Below are 14,577 nucleotides of genomic sequence, written 5' to 3'. Positions count from 1 at the left end.
GCTCTGTGCTAACAGCTCAGAGCCTGGAACCTGCTTCAGAGTCTGTGTCTCTCTCGCTCTTTCTGCCCCTCCCCCACTCATGCTCTGTCTCTGTCTCAAAAATAAATAAAAACTATAAAAAAATTAAACAAAAGAGCTTTTTGCTCCAGTTTTCCACCTTGCAATTAGTCTGACAATGTGGAGAATATATTAAGCTTTTTTAAAAAAAATTTTTTAAAGAAAAAAGGTACTTCCCCTGGGGGCCTGGCTGCCTCAGTTGGTACAGCATGCAACTCTTGATCTTAGGGTTGTGAGTTCGAGCCCCACATTGTGTGTAGAGGTTACTTAAAAAAATAAAAAATCTTTAAAAAAAAAGGTACTACCCTATATCTCAATTTCTTCATCTGCCAAAGGAAGAGGTGAGGCAAATAAACCCCCATATTCCTTCCAAGTTTGAAAAATGATGTGATTCCTCTCTTCAAGGGCCCAACTGAAATCTCAGCTCCTCTTGAAGGCTACTGCTATGGAAATCCTGCCAACACTCATCTCTCCTGTAGCTTTTACTATCTCTACCCGCCATTGAAACAAAACTATCTACCATGAGTTACTTCATATTTAAAAGATTATATTACCTACATGAGGTATACAGAATAATAAAACAAATATCTGTGTATGTACCACTCAATCTAAGAAACAATGCTACCAATGTTTCAAGATCCCTATTGCATCCCTTTTGCCTCCTGCGGTAACCACCATCTTGAATTCTGTAAATTGTTTTACTCCCTTGCTTTTCTTAATAGTTTTACACCATATATATTTATCCCTAAATAATATTTATTTAGAGTTGCTTGCTTTTGAATGCTCTGTGTGTGTGTGTGTGTGTGTGTGTGTTTATACTCTGTATTCTATATTCTGTGACTTCCTTTATTCATCAGTATATTTGTGAGATTCAGTCATCCTGATTGGTGAAATTCTAGTTCAATCACTGCTCTACACTATTCCATTGTGTGATTATATTTTTTCATTATTCTGTCAATGGACCGTTGGGTTGTTTCCAGTTTACTGCTACCTTGAATAATCTGTGGTGGAAAGTTGTTGTCTCGGGGCCACAGGGGTCCGTGCGCCTTCATTTTTCTAGATGATGCCAAATTTTTCCAAAGGAGTTTACCAATTCAAATCCTCACCAGCAGAGTATTAATTCTCCTTGCTGCACGTCTCCCATACTTGGTATTGTGAGAGTAAATAAAAATTATGTCTCTGTTTACAGAGGGCAAAGAGTCTGTTCTCTCCGTCACCCCTTTTCTTAGAGTGTTTCCTAAGACATAGTGACATCAGGAATTGGAGTCCTTACTCTAACCTTTGGAATAGAGATAAATGTCTCCAGTCTCCAATTTTAACAATGTAGTTATCTCCAAGGCTCAGGACCCGATAGCCTCGAGATGTGTAAATGTGTGTACCTCCGGAATTAGCTAAAGGGTGTCCCGAAAGAGGTGCAGGAAGCCTTCAGAAAGCTAAGTCCTTTGTCTCCACAGGAGGTAGAAGTCATTGTTTTTCCTTCTGCTTTGCTCAATAAAGTATGTGAGATTTTTGTCCTATTTCTATAATCTCTTGTGTGGACTACTTGCAGGTAGTTTGTTTCTCGTGTGTTTTCTCTCTCTTCTCTATTAGTACAGACGGGTCTTGCTGGCAGGACTGGTTTTTTTTTTTTTTTTTTTGCTATATATTATTCTTCCATCGATTAAGTTTTTTTCTTATTTTGGAGTAAATTTAGATTTACAGAAGCATTGCGAAGATGGTATAGAAAATTCCCATGTACCCTTTATTTGCACTCTTGAATGTTTTTGTTCAGTTTAATACTTAGTTTCATCTATTGTTTGCATATGCCTTATGTATTAATATATAAACTACATTATATTACATATATTTGCTAATTTTTACATTTGTCTCTGCAAGAGTCTGGGGAAGGAGTTGCTCCAGGTTTCAGTACTTACTAGCCGCCTTAGGTATGTGAAGAAAGGCCCTCACTGAATTTGGAGGCAAAGGTGAGAGGGGGCTGAATCGCTCCCCTAAGAAAACGGGAGGAATTTGTGTTTGGCTCCTGAGAGGAACAAAACAGAGAAGAGGAAGAAGAGACGGAGAGCTGAAAAAGGACACGAGCTGATACGGAGTTGTAGAGGAGGCCAAGAAACTGTTTTGAAAATCTGCATATCTGATGTTAATTTTAAGTTTTGTCCACTGTAATCCAGGGGTGCCCAAAATACACATTTTAGCCAAGTGCCCAAAGGCACAAGCCAAGGCCAGAACCAAATACAGTTAGCTGACGCTTGAACAACACAGCTTTGAACTGTGTGGGTCCACTTACACGTGCATTTTTTTCTGTAAATATATTGGAAAATTTTTGGAGAGTTGCTACAATGTGAAAAAAAAAACTGAGACAAAACACATAGTCTAGAAATACCCCCCAAAAAGAAAGAATACAGTACGTAATATGTATAACATACCAAATATATGTTAATTAACTGTTTAAGTTATCAGTAAGGGTCCTGATCAAAAGTAGGCTGTTAGTAGTTAAATTTGGGGGGAATCAAAAGTTATACGTGGATTTTCAATTGCAAATGGAGTTGGGACCCTAACCCTTGTTTTGTTCAGGGGTCAACTGTATTTTATCCTAGACTGATCTCCTATACATCTTGTAAAATACTAAGCTTTTATGATTACGAGTTATAGCAGTCATTATGTACAGGGGGACGTTTCACTGCAGTAAACCCGAGCCCCGACAGCTGCCGGGCTGCTGTCTCAACCGCTGCACCACACACACGCCCGCCAGTTTTGTACCAACCGGACGTTTGCTTTCGAGTGAAGTCAGAGTGCACCGTGTTTTTGGCCAGCGCCTGCCAGCAGGGACTTCTGCTTCTGGGGATGATGCCACCGATTTATTGTTTCCTTCCTAACAGTAACTGACCAAGGTCAAAATTTACCTCCTACAGTTAAAGGTTAGGTGCATGGGGACGAGCAATTTCACTGAAGAAGGCTCACCAACGAGGTTCTTGTGTACGCCTTAAAGAAGATAATTTCTGAATATCTTCAGGAGCAGCCTGAAGATTGTTTTTCTTGCTCTGGCTTCTTATTTCTAATATGTGTGCAGCACTTACATTGCTTCACATGATTACAGGAGATAAATTTGTCCTCAAACCTTGAATCTGGAAATGTGGCATTGGAGCAAGTAATTGGCTTTCAAGATGACAAAACTATCTCTGAATTTCCACCTGCATCTCAGCCTTCCTTCTATTCACACCAATTTCAGCATCTTGGGTGGAGAAGAATGATAGACGTATCTTTCCAGCAGGTCACGGAGAAAATACTTGCAGCTTCCAGGCACATCACTCTGCTTAACTGCTTCAGCGGCTTTCGGCAAATAAACTACCTTCATTTGCAAGTAACCATGGTTGTTAATAAGCCCTGCCACGTCGTTGTCCTTATCTGTGAAGTACAGAATTAAAGTTCCTTTGTCCCAAAGTTTCTAGTTATTTATTTACTACACCAAGCATTCGGCTCAAACTCACGACCTGGAGATAAAGGGGCGCGTGCCCCTTCAACTGAGCCAGCCAAGTGCCCCCAAGTAACATAAATTTCTTAAATGTGTTACTGCTGCCTTTACAACTCGTTTGACCTGCAGTTCGGGAAGGAGTTCCTGCTTATTGGAAGCAATGATGAATTAAATTAGTGCTTCCTCCACCTAACGATCCCCAGGGATTCTGATTTGGTCCTTTGGGGTAGGACCCAAGAGTTTACATTTCTATCAAGCTCCCAGGAGACAGCTGCTGGTGAGGAGCCCACACGTGAAGCAGCTCTGAGTTAAATAATGACCCTGTCCCCACGCACTGCCTTCAGGTTTGCTGAAGGGATGTCTTCTGCCCTTATTTTGCCAATTTCTAAGCTTCTTTCCAAGGAAACCAGTCAGCCCCTCTGTTCTTTCTTTTTTGTTGTTTTGAACAGCAGTATTGAGATACAGTTCACATACCACACCATTCATCCACTTAAAGTGTACAATCCAGTGGTTTTTAGTAGACCAATAAAGTTGTACAACCATTAACAGAATTTTAGAATATCTGCACCACCTCAAAAAGAAACTCCACATGCTGTGGCTATCATCCCTCTTCCCCTCAGCCCCTGGCAACCGCTAATCTACCTTCTATCTCTATGAATTTGCCTACTCTAGGCATTTTAGAGAAATGGAACAGTACAGTCACCTTCTGTTCCTGAGTGTTTTCTCAGAGGGACGGGAGTGCCACAGTATTTGTCATGACTGAACAAGATTAGAAAAACTCCACTGGGCACCGTTCTTTGAGAAATGAGGCTCTCTCACCCGGCTCCCCAGGCACCTGAGTGGCTCAGTCAGTTAAGCGTCTGACTTCGGCTCACGTCATGATCTTATAGTTTATGGGTTCAAGCCGCACACCAGGCTCTGTGTTGACAGCTCAGAGCCGGAAGCCTGCTTCAGATTCTGTGTCCCCCTATCTCATCCTTTCCTCTCTCTCCTTCTCTGTCACAGAAAACTAAACATTAAAAAATTAAAAAGAAAAGAAATGAGGCTCCCAGGGATGATAGCCCTTCCTGAACAGGGTCAGTTGCATTAGTGACGAAGGTAATTTGGATTTTGAAGGTTGTTGTTATTTGCTGTTGTGCTGGGATCTACTTATTTTACATGGCCACTACCAGGCCTTCTGACAAGCACCCATTCTTTCTTCTGGAAGACCGTCTTTTGTGCTCTGTGTGGTTTTTCTGGCACCACTAAGCCTAATACCCGCCTCCCAGCTGCCATCACCACCCCGCAGCCCACGTTTTAAACTGCGTTTTGTGTCCCCACAGAATTCACGTGTGGAAATCGCAGAGGATCGGGGATCTTTGGGAAGTAATGATGTCAAGGCGGCGCCTCATGAATGGGATCAGCGCCGTCATGTGCGGCATAACAGAGCTTGCTCCGTTTCCTGCAGCCTGCCATGTGAGCACACAGCAAGAGGGCGGTCACCTGCACACCAGGCCAGGGCTCTCACCAGAACCCAACCAGGCTGGCACCCCAATTTCATACTTTCTAGCCTCCAGAACTGAGAGAAATAAACATATGTTGCTTCTGCCACCAAGTCTATGATATTCTATTATGGCTGCCTGAGCTAAGACAACCTGATTCACAGGAGAGGGTACATGACCCAAGATTGCTCTGGACATTTTCAAAACAGCCGAGGGAAGAGAACTGTTTCTTTTCAGGTATCTGTGCTAGAAGGATGTGAGCCCTTGAGCTGCCATTAAGCAGCGTTTCAACATCCTAGTTGAATTCTGCATCAAGAGGCAGAGACGAGGGAGGGAGGGAAGGAAGATTGAGGGGTATCCTTGTCTTATCCCTGAAGCTCCCAGGGCCATCCTGGTTCTTGCTTCCCCAAGACTGGTTTGTTGGTTCTGATCTCTATTCTAGAAGTATGAGATGGACCTCAAGCAGGCCTGAAGGCTCAGAACTAGAAACTTGTGGGAAATTTACCTTTAATATCTCCAGTCTCACAGTAAATGAGGAGTGTACAGGGTTGTTTTCTGTCCATTTCTTTCTGGCGAGTAGGCAAGCAGGTGGCCCGGCCCTCCAGTATGATTGAAAGGAGCTAAGAGGGTACAAAGACCCCAAGAGAAGAGGCAGGTGAGCGTTCCTCTCACCCAGTAAAGTTGTCACTCTGTGCCCGCTGTCCTGAAAGCAATCTTGGAGGAATCAAGGATGCAAGCTGCATCGTCTCCTGCTTTGTGAGGCTGTTGCATGAAGCTAAGTTTCTGTATCTTTTGATATCAAAGAAAACATATTCCTTTAACTCCTTCTATGGGCATCTTTCCACCAGTCACATCACTGAGAATAAAAGTACGAAGAATCATCTCAAGATCCTTCTAATAAATCCCTTTTTACCTAAAGTCCTATTTGTTTGCTTTATCATCTGTCTCGAAAAGTTCCAACTAATACAACTAGCAATGCTAAGAAATTTAGTCATTATCCTGTTTGTCTGAAGATAGTGCACTCACTATACTTTCATGCAAAATGTGACTACATATCACTGTCCAGCAGAACACTATGCACCACCTATCAACCCCTGCACACCAGCCACCAGAGGACCCTAAACACTTCTGCCCATTGCATGTTGGTACTGGAGTTGATAAGGAAAATGCAACAGGGTCAAGCACTAGATGGAATGATGTTTGACTTACATGGAGAAAAGAGAGAGCAAGACGAGCGACAATAGTGGGGATCGGTCCCCCATGGCCAGCAAGTTTCCCAGGCAGTCAAAGCAGGGCAGGTAGCCTATGCACACCCCTCTTATGTCACAGCAGAACTCCGACCCTCCCCATGGAGTCTACAATACCAAAAGCTAGGTGTGTGCCTGTGGGCTATTGACATACATGGAGTCAAAGAGACTGAAGGAACATTCATTGAGCATGAAACGGGGAAGGACCTTCCCACACAAGGCAGCACAGGCTGTGCGGGCTCTTTGCCTCTTGGTAAGATAGTGTTTGAGGTCCAAGGCCCATTCTTATGTGGCCAGGGGAGCGGTGTATGCGAGCCTGCCTTTCCCAACAATATCCAGATCCACCTGGAAACTTTAGCTTACAAGTTACAGAAACCCTAACTGAAACAGAACTGGGTCACATAACTCACAAGCTCCAGTAGGAAGGGCCCCAGGCTCCATTTAATCATGACTCTTTGCTCTGCCTTCCAATGTAATACCATAACCATTGCAAGACTGGCATTCTTTATGGAAGTAAAATAGGTGCAGGTTTTGTCTCTCCTGACAATAGACTCTTCTCTAATTGGACAAACTCAGCTTCCTGAAACAAAAGGGGAAGGGATTAAGGCTGCCACTTGTTGGCAGAGGCAACTGCCAAGTCTGCCGCATTGACCCAAGTCCTGTTTTGGCTCAGTTTAGTTGGATAATGGCTGCATTTCAATTTTAAACCAGCGATTGTTGATGAATGAACACAGGCCTGCCCCAAAGAAACCCTCAGGCTTCTAATCAATTCAGAAGTAGTTCCTTTGAATTGTAATATCAAATGCTAATTTAAAGGTGACCTAAGAAACCCAGAGGAGGGTGCTTAGCCTAACATAGGGTGTTGTAAAGGCTCCCTAGTAAATATTTCCCCTTTACTTGAAGGTATTTCCACTTAAGGCTTCAACTCCCTACAAATGCTTCATAAGGCCTGACCCCACACTATCCACTTACCTCTGGCCTGGCCTGGCTCTCAGGCCATCCCAAGTCTATTCCAAAAGAAGCCTTTACATAATTGTATTTTTTTTAGCCCATTAGTGGTTTTGTTTCCATTTTCAGCCAGTTGTTTATTCTCTTGCTACATTCTCTTTCATTAACTTGTGACAGTGTAACAATCTTATCCTGCCCTCGTCCACTTGTTCTTCTAGCTTTCCACCCTCCACCTACATAGGAAAGCTTAGTTTTCATTTTCCAATGTGTAGAGACACACTAGCATTTTTCAGAGCCAAGTCAGAGAGTACTGGAAAGGTGAGAACTGACATTTATTAAGCACCAACTACATACTGGAACAAGAGTAGACTTTTGCGTGTGTGTGTGCATCCATTTAACTCTCAAGTCTATGAGATAGATATAGTTTCTCTGTTTTACAAATGAGGAAACCGAGCCCAGAAAAGCATGTTACTCAGAGAAAGTCATAAAGTTGCTTAGTGAAGAGGCAGAAATCTACACCCAAGGCCATCTGACTTCAAAGTTTTTCTAAAGCTGTTTTCTTCATTACTCAATGATTTCATTTTTGGCTTAAATAAAATTCATCTGGACACACACACACACACACACACACGACTTTGGCACCACTCCTTATTTTAAATAGGTAGGGTCTAGGCATCAGCATTTTCCTGCAAAGCTCCTTGGATGAGTCTAATGAAAACCCTGGGTTAGAACAAATTATACTAGAATGTGCCACCTCCCCGACCATATCAATAAATTTCATGAAACATAGCAGAGACTGGACAGCACTTCAATCTCAACATCTAAAAATAGCTAATAGTGGTACCAATACACAATATGAAAGGAAACCCAGAGTAATTTCACCTACGAGGCTTCACTCATGCAAGTGTTTATGATAGGCATGGGACCAAGGTAACAAATCAGATCCCAGAAGCCTGCTCTTGACTTTGTTTCTGTGCCTGCATATGATGGTTGACTTCTTAGCACACACCACAAATGCCACGCCCCATATGCCTTTGGCCCTCCCCAGGCTCACCTACAGCTACTCGGGAAGACAGTCCTGTACATGCTGACACTTCCTCACCTCAAGCAATGACCCACGTCTCTCTGCGTCTCTGCCTGAGGGCTTTCTCTAGCACCTTCGGAGCTGGCTCAGCCTGTGCCCAGCTGTTTAGGAAGTGCCAAGGACTTATCATCCCCTAGGGCAGCTCTTAATCAATGAGGGACAGATGCCTGTGGCTAAATACCTTGGGTTCAGAGGCTGCTTGGTTCCCCTGAGCTTCATTTACACATGGTTATAATGACTCATAACTCACCCTTTTGGGTGACTTCCTCCCTCCCCTAATGGTCCCCACTTCCTTGCTTATGCTTCCTGGGATTACATCCCCATTTTACTTTTTGCACCCAAATCCTAGTTTCAGAGTCTGCTTTGGGGGAACCAAACTAGAACGACATCTAGGTGTTTCATTTTAGCCTCAGATATAAATAAGCATAAGCCAACAACGATACTAACTCATACACGAATACTGCTGTATAGCTTACAAAGGGCTTTCACCAACACTATCATTTTGATCACTAAAGAAGGAAAACATTTCCTAACACTGTCACAAGAGGGTTATTGGATGGATGCAATGAGCTTTTCTATCTTGAGAGAAAAGTATACCATTATCATAATAAAGACAGCCATAGATTCGTTTTCCCCTGTAGGCACATACCCTGCTGATTCTATTTGACTCTATTAGTGGGTCCTTCACAAGAAAAATGATCTATTCAAGCAAACATTAGAAATAATTCTATGGTTTTACACAGGGGATGCTCAAGTAATTAGTGCAACAACATCAGTGGGTATTTTTTGAAGTTTTATCATGAATAGTCATTCATACTTCATCATGTAAAATTAGATGTTAAAAATATGTCTCATGGAAACAGTTTTATTGAGATAAAAGTGATTTGACATGGGTCACAGACGAGGGATAACAGAGAAATTCAACATTTTTTTTCTGTCCTATAATTTAAATAAAAATGAGATAGAAAGGGGGAGACCACTGGGGTCACAACATAAAGAATAACATTCCTTGGCCATTACTTTGCAACATACAAAAGATTCTGCTGGGTATTATAGCTTCTAGCAGTCTTAGCTATAGAGAACTTTAGATAAAATTGACTAGCTCAAGGAAAGGATATTATTATTGTGAGAATAAGAATGAGCAAAAATGCACAGCTCTCTCTCTGAATTGAAATCCCTAATGAAATGGATAATCCTGCAGCAGAAAAATTCGATTTAAGCTATTATTGCCCCGTCTGTGCTGAGTCAGGGCTGGCCACCTTGTACTTTTCTTCACTGAAAGTAAGGATCCTTTTTCAGTAGAATTGCATCTTTTTTCTTTTCTCTACAATTTGGACCTTTTTACCCCTGGTTGGATTTCTATTATTCATACTGTAGGAATTTTAAAGCATATTCTAAAAGACAAGATTAAACGTTTTAAGTTTATACAGGAGGATACCAACATAACCACGAAGTTAAGGTTCTTTTAGTTTTGTATTTGCTTTTCAAAACAATCTAAATGATTTCTTAACATGCCTAAATTATAATATCCACAAACAGTTTTTTCTCTTAATCTACTGGCCTCTGACCTTAATGAAAACACATAATTTCATTTATCTTTTGGGGTCAGGATTTGGTCTGAGTGGTCATGACAAACTGGGGTGAGAAACTGATATTTCTCATCCAGGCTGATAGTATAAGGGAGCAAATTACTTCTCAGGAGAAAAATAAAAACGAAAAAGGAAAAAGAGCTGATCCTCATTGTACGACTGAGAGGGGGGCAGGCCGGATACGGAAGCAACATCTGTCTAGGCTCCTTGAACAAAAAGGGGTGCAAACTGAAGAGGTAGGAATTTGGAAACATTTAAAGAAGTATGAGGGGAAGGAATTAGGTGGGTAGAAAAATGACACCAGAAATCAGTGGAGTCCCCAGGGAGAAGCTGAATTTGCTAGTGACTGCATATTTGACCACCTCAGTATAATCAGACTTTCTAAAATACATAAACAATTCCTGTTTCAGTACTCAGTCCCTACCAGAACATTCTGGATAGGGATGGGGAGACCAGTGGGCTGGGCTGGGCTAGAGTCGAGTAATTGCCATCATGATCTGGGACACTGCTTTAAAAAAAAAAAATGGTAGCAGTGTTCGAGATCATGATGGTAATTACTACTACAGGCTTAAGGATAGATTGTAAAAGTGTAAAATGTAAAAATTGCATATATTTATCCATTTTCCTTTGCTAAATTAGAATATGAGATTATCTTGGGGATTTAGGAAGATGTAATGTTCTTTTCAACATTTTTCTTTTTTTTTTAAGTTTGTTTATACACTTTGAGAGAGAGCAAGAGAGAGTGCGCATGCACACATGCATGCGCAGGGGAGCGGCAGGGAGAGAGAGAAAGAATCCCAAGCAGACTTTGCACTGTTAGCTCAGAGCCCAGTGTGGGGCTCAGTCTCACGAACTATGAGATCATGACCTAAACCGAAATCAAGAGTCGGACGCTCAACTTACTGGGCCACCCATGTTCCGTTAAACATTTTTCTTTGGGACTTCTCAGTTTTACCATTGATTTTAGATTGTGGATAGAAATAAGATTTTTTGAAAAAATCAAAATGCATCCACATCTTCTTTGAGTCAGAGTTTTGTCTAAAGCAGGTGATTATTTGTTATCAGCATTCCCAACACATTTCTGGGGGTTACTGCCCTCCTCTGTGTTTATTTCTGTAACTTATGAAATACCACCATTCTAGCCTGCAGATAGCTTTAGGGGGGGGAAAGTGTTTGAAATGCATAGTGCTGATATCAGTAAAGATGGCAATTTTGGTGCTTCCCACCTGAGGACTGTCTGAGAATCAGCTTAGTTGTTTTAGAATCATCCAGTAGCCCTATACCGACCTGAATTGTTTCTGTGTTACTCATGAAGATGCCATCTTATCCAGATATAGCACTTACATTTTACCCTGGCTTTGGAGACAATTCCTGTTTTCTCTTGGCCGAGGGTAGACACCTATTTTTGATATATTAATTCATGTTTCTGAAAAGTTCTAAGCAATCAGTTAACTTAAGTTCAAACACTACCACATAACACAGAATATTTGTTCATGTTTTCAAACACCAAATATTACTTTAAAATCATGCCTGCTGTAGCATTCAGATGAGTTTTCTGTCAACACTTGAAAATTATAATATTCTTGGATATTTTATTTATCAGTTCCCTTTCTCCTACTGCTGTTTGCAAGTTGAAGTAACAGTGTAAGCCAAAAGATTTCGGTTAGAGTCATCTGAATATTATAAACTTAGCGGTGATTAGAACTGGACGAGGGACACAGATATCCCTATGTTACATTATGCTTATGTTATGCCTTCTTTTCTGGGTCTGGCTAAGAGTTAGGTCCTTTGATATCAGCTAAAACTGTCAAAATTAGTCAGTTGTGAAAATTCAAACCTTAGGAGGCATTCTTCATCTGAAAATCTGTGTTAATGCAAACTGTCCAGGCCCCCAGGAGAAAATCTGGTGAACAAGACTGCAAGAGCAGATTCGAATTTTCTAATGCATGTTTCCCAGTTGGAAACAAATCACTTTTATTACCTTTCCTTATTTTTTCATTTGCAATTTGTGGACTCATAAATATTATACGTAGTTTAAAATTGAATGGAATTCTATGATTTACTTTTTCATAAATTTTTTAGAAAGTAATTGGCTTGTTCTTTGGTGCTCTCCTGATATTGAAGATGAAAATATTGTATAAGCGTTTTGATGGATTTTGAGGTTTTAAAAAATTTATGGTAGGGAAGTTGACTCTAGAATAATACCGTTTCTGATTTGGTGTCTCACTTGAACTTGCTCTGCTCCCGCCCAGCCCTCACGAACACACCCTATTCATTCATGGCATTATGTATGGCACCTGCAGGGGACCGGTCTTACAGTGAAAGCTGTTCGGGGGGCGCAGAGGACAGATATCACCACATCAAGCAAAATGTTTGCTAGCCAGTGGGGGTTGAGTTTGCCAATTTAGAAGGACACATGGCGACATTTTAACATCCATTTGTTGTGGGATGTTGGAAAAAAATTCAGGCACTTTTAGTGAGTTCCTTGGTAGGCTACTTGGGTAGCCTCTGGGTTCTTGTTAAGAGCACTGGTAACTATTTTCATGTTTATTTTTCTTAAGCATGTATCTATTCTTTCCAGTTTTTGTTACTCTTTGAAGGAAAAGCTAGGTCCTTAAAATTAATCTTGGGTTAATACATATATCGATGTGTTAACTGGCCCAGAAAATCTCTAAGGTTTTTTGTACATGTGACCCATCTCCCTTACTCTGAACTTACGGTGTTGGAGTTTTCAGATGCCTTTGGAAAAAAGAAGAAAATCACGAATAAGTATGTGATTAGGTTTTACTCATCTTTCTGGCTTGCTTCTATCTTTCAAAACCCTTGGTAGCCCATCCACTCGGGTATCATCTGAAAATCTGACCCATCTGCCATCTCCAGAGAGACAGATGGTGTGCTGGACAGGCCTGTGCCTCTCCTCAGGAAGCCTAGCAACAGGCTATTTCACAGGAAGGACTTCAAGGTGTTAAGCTGACAAGGGTGGTTGCTTTGTGCAAATTCCAAGATTAGGACGCTCCTCACTTTGGCAGAGCCCTTCCACTGACCATGACCTCAAGTCTTCCGAATTCCTGACCATGTGCTCCGGATCGGGCACCTCCCGCCCGTCTCAGCCTCTCTATGAGAACAGAGGACCACAGTCCTGCGGCCAACCCTGCTGCTCCCAGCTGGGTCCCGCCCTCGAACACTTCTCCACCGGAAACAGAAGAGTTGGGAGAAGGGCACATGTGTGACACTGTCACATATTTCATTGGTCCTCCTCTAAGTTTCCTGAATAAACCTGCTTTACCACAGCATTATGCACGATGTATAGTATTTGTTACTGCCTCGGGATTTAATAGCTGGCACTCAACGTGAGGCAAACACCACCTCACCTAATGCTATGAACTTTAGGAAACACAGAAGGGCTCGCCTAGGGGACATATGTCTTCCCTGGAGTTGTTGGCAAGTCACCCAGCTGAGTTGGAATGACCAATCATAAGGTGGTTGCAAGGCTTATGCCCAAAGACTGCAGAAGCTCTAGAGCAGCATATCTTCAATGAAAGGAAAATGTAGGATGATAAAGCTGCCCATAACTTCATCCCCTGGTTTTTTCGCAGCAGTCTGAAGATCCTCTTGAGCCCTAACGATGACAAGGAAGGGGTGGAAGGCAGAACGATGGGTCCCAGGAGATGTCCATGTCCTAATCCCCAAAACCTGGGAATGTGTTACATTCCATGGCAAAGGCGAATTAAGGTTGCTAATCAGCTAGCTTTAAACTTTTTTTTTTAATGTTTACTTATTTTTGTGAGAGAGAAACAGAGTGTGTGCGGGAGAGGGGCAGAGAGAGAGAGGGAGACACAAAATTGGAAGCAGGCTCCAGGCTCTGAGCTGTCAGCACAGAGCCTGATGCAGGGCTCGAACTCACAAGCCATGAGACTGTGACCTGAGCTGAAGTCAGACGCAACTGACTGAGCCACCCAGGTGCCACCGGGCTAACTTTAAAACAAGGAGATTATCCTTGATTATTGGTTGAGCCTGATGTAATCTCAAGGGTCCTTAAAAATGGAAAAAGGAAGCAGAACAGTCAGAGTCAGGCTGTGCAGGAAGGCCACCCAGCTGAGGGAGGAGGGGGTGCAGAGGCTAATGCCTCCTGCTCTGCTTGGTCATCAGCCAGGCCAAGTCAAGCAAGTCCTGCAAGGCCTGGGAAGCCGCCAAGCAGCTCCTGATCACCTCTTGGGACACCGCCCCTTGGGTCTGTGCGCACTGAGGCCCCACAGAGCTACATGATTGGCTCTGTATTACTTTCTGGGGTCTATTAACATGCTGGCCTCTCTAACCTCTGACCAACTGTAGAAACTGTACGTAGGGCTCAGTTACTTTCTGCCCCTGAAAGGAAGCTTGTATCTAATGAGCCCTGGGAGGAGGGTCTGCAAGTTCTGAAGACCTGAAGGCTGAATGGGTGCTGGGAAGCAAACTTTCCTGGTGGGCTTTGACAGGAGGATATTCCTCTCACCAGGGGAGAGAGAGAGAGAGAGAGAAACACAGAACCTTCCTTTGACAGACCTCCCAAGACTTTCCAGTTCCCACTGTTACTTGAGAGCTAGGGTGCTCCCAGACCCTTCCAACTTCTCCATGAATATGTGGAGTAACAGTGGGGCAGGGTCTCTAAATCTGTAAAACTCTTAAAAGAAAATCTAGGGTTAACTATGACTTTGGATTTAGC

This window comes from Suricata suricatta, chromosome X, assembly GCF_006229205.1.
Source record: "Suricata suricatta isolate VVHF042 chromosome X, meerkat_22Aug2017_6uvM2_HiC, whole genome shotgun sequence".
Classification (NCBI taxonomy): domain Eukaryota; kingdom Metazoa; phylum Chordata; class Mammalia; order Carnivora; family Herpestidae; genus Suricata; species Suricata suricatta.
Note: the sequence above shows the minus strand (reverse complement) of the source record.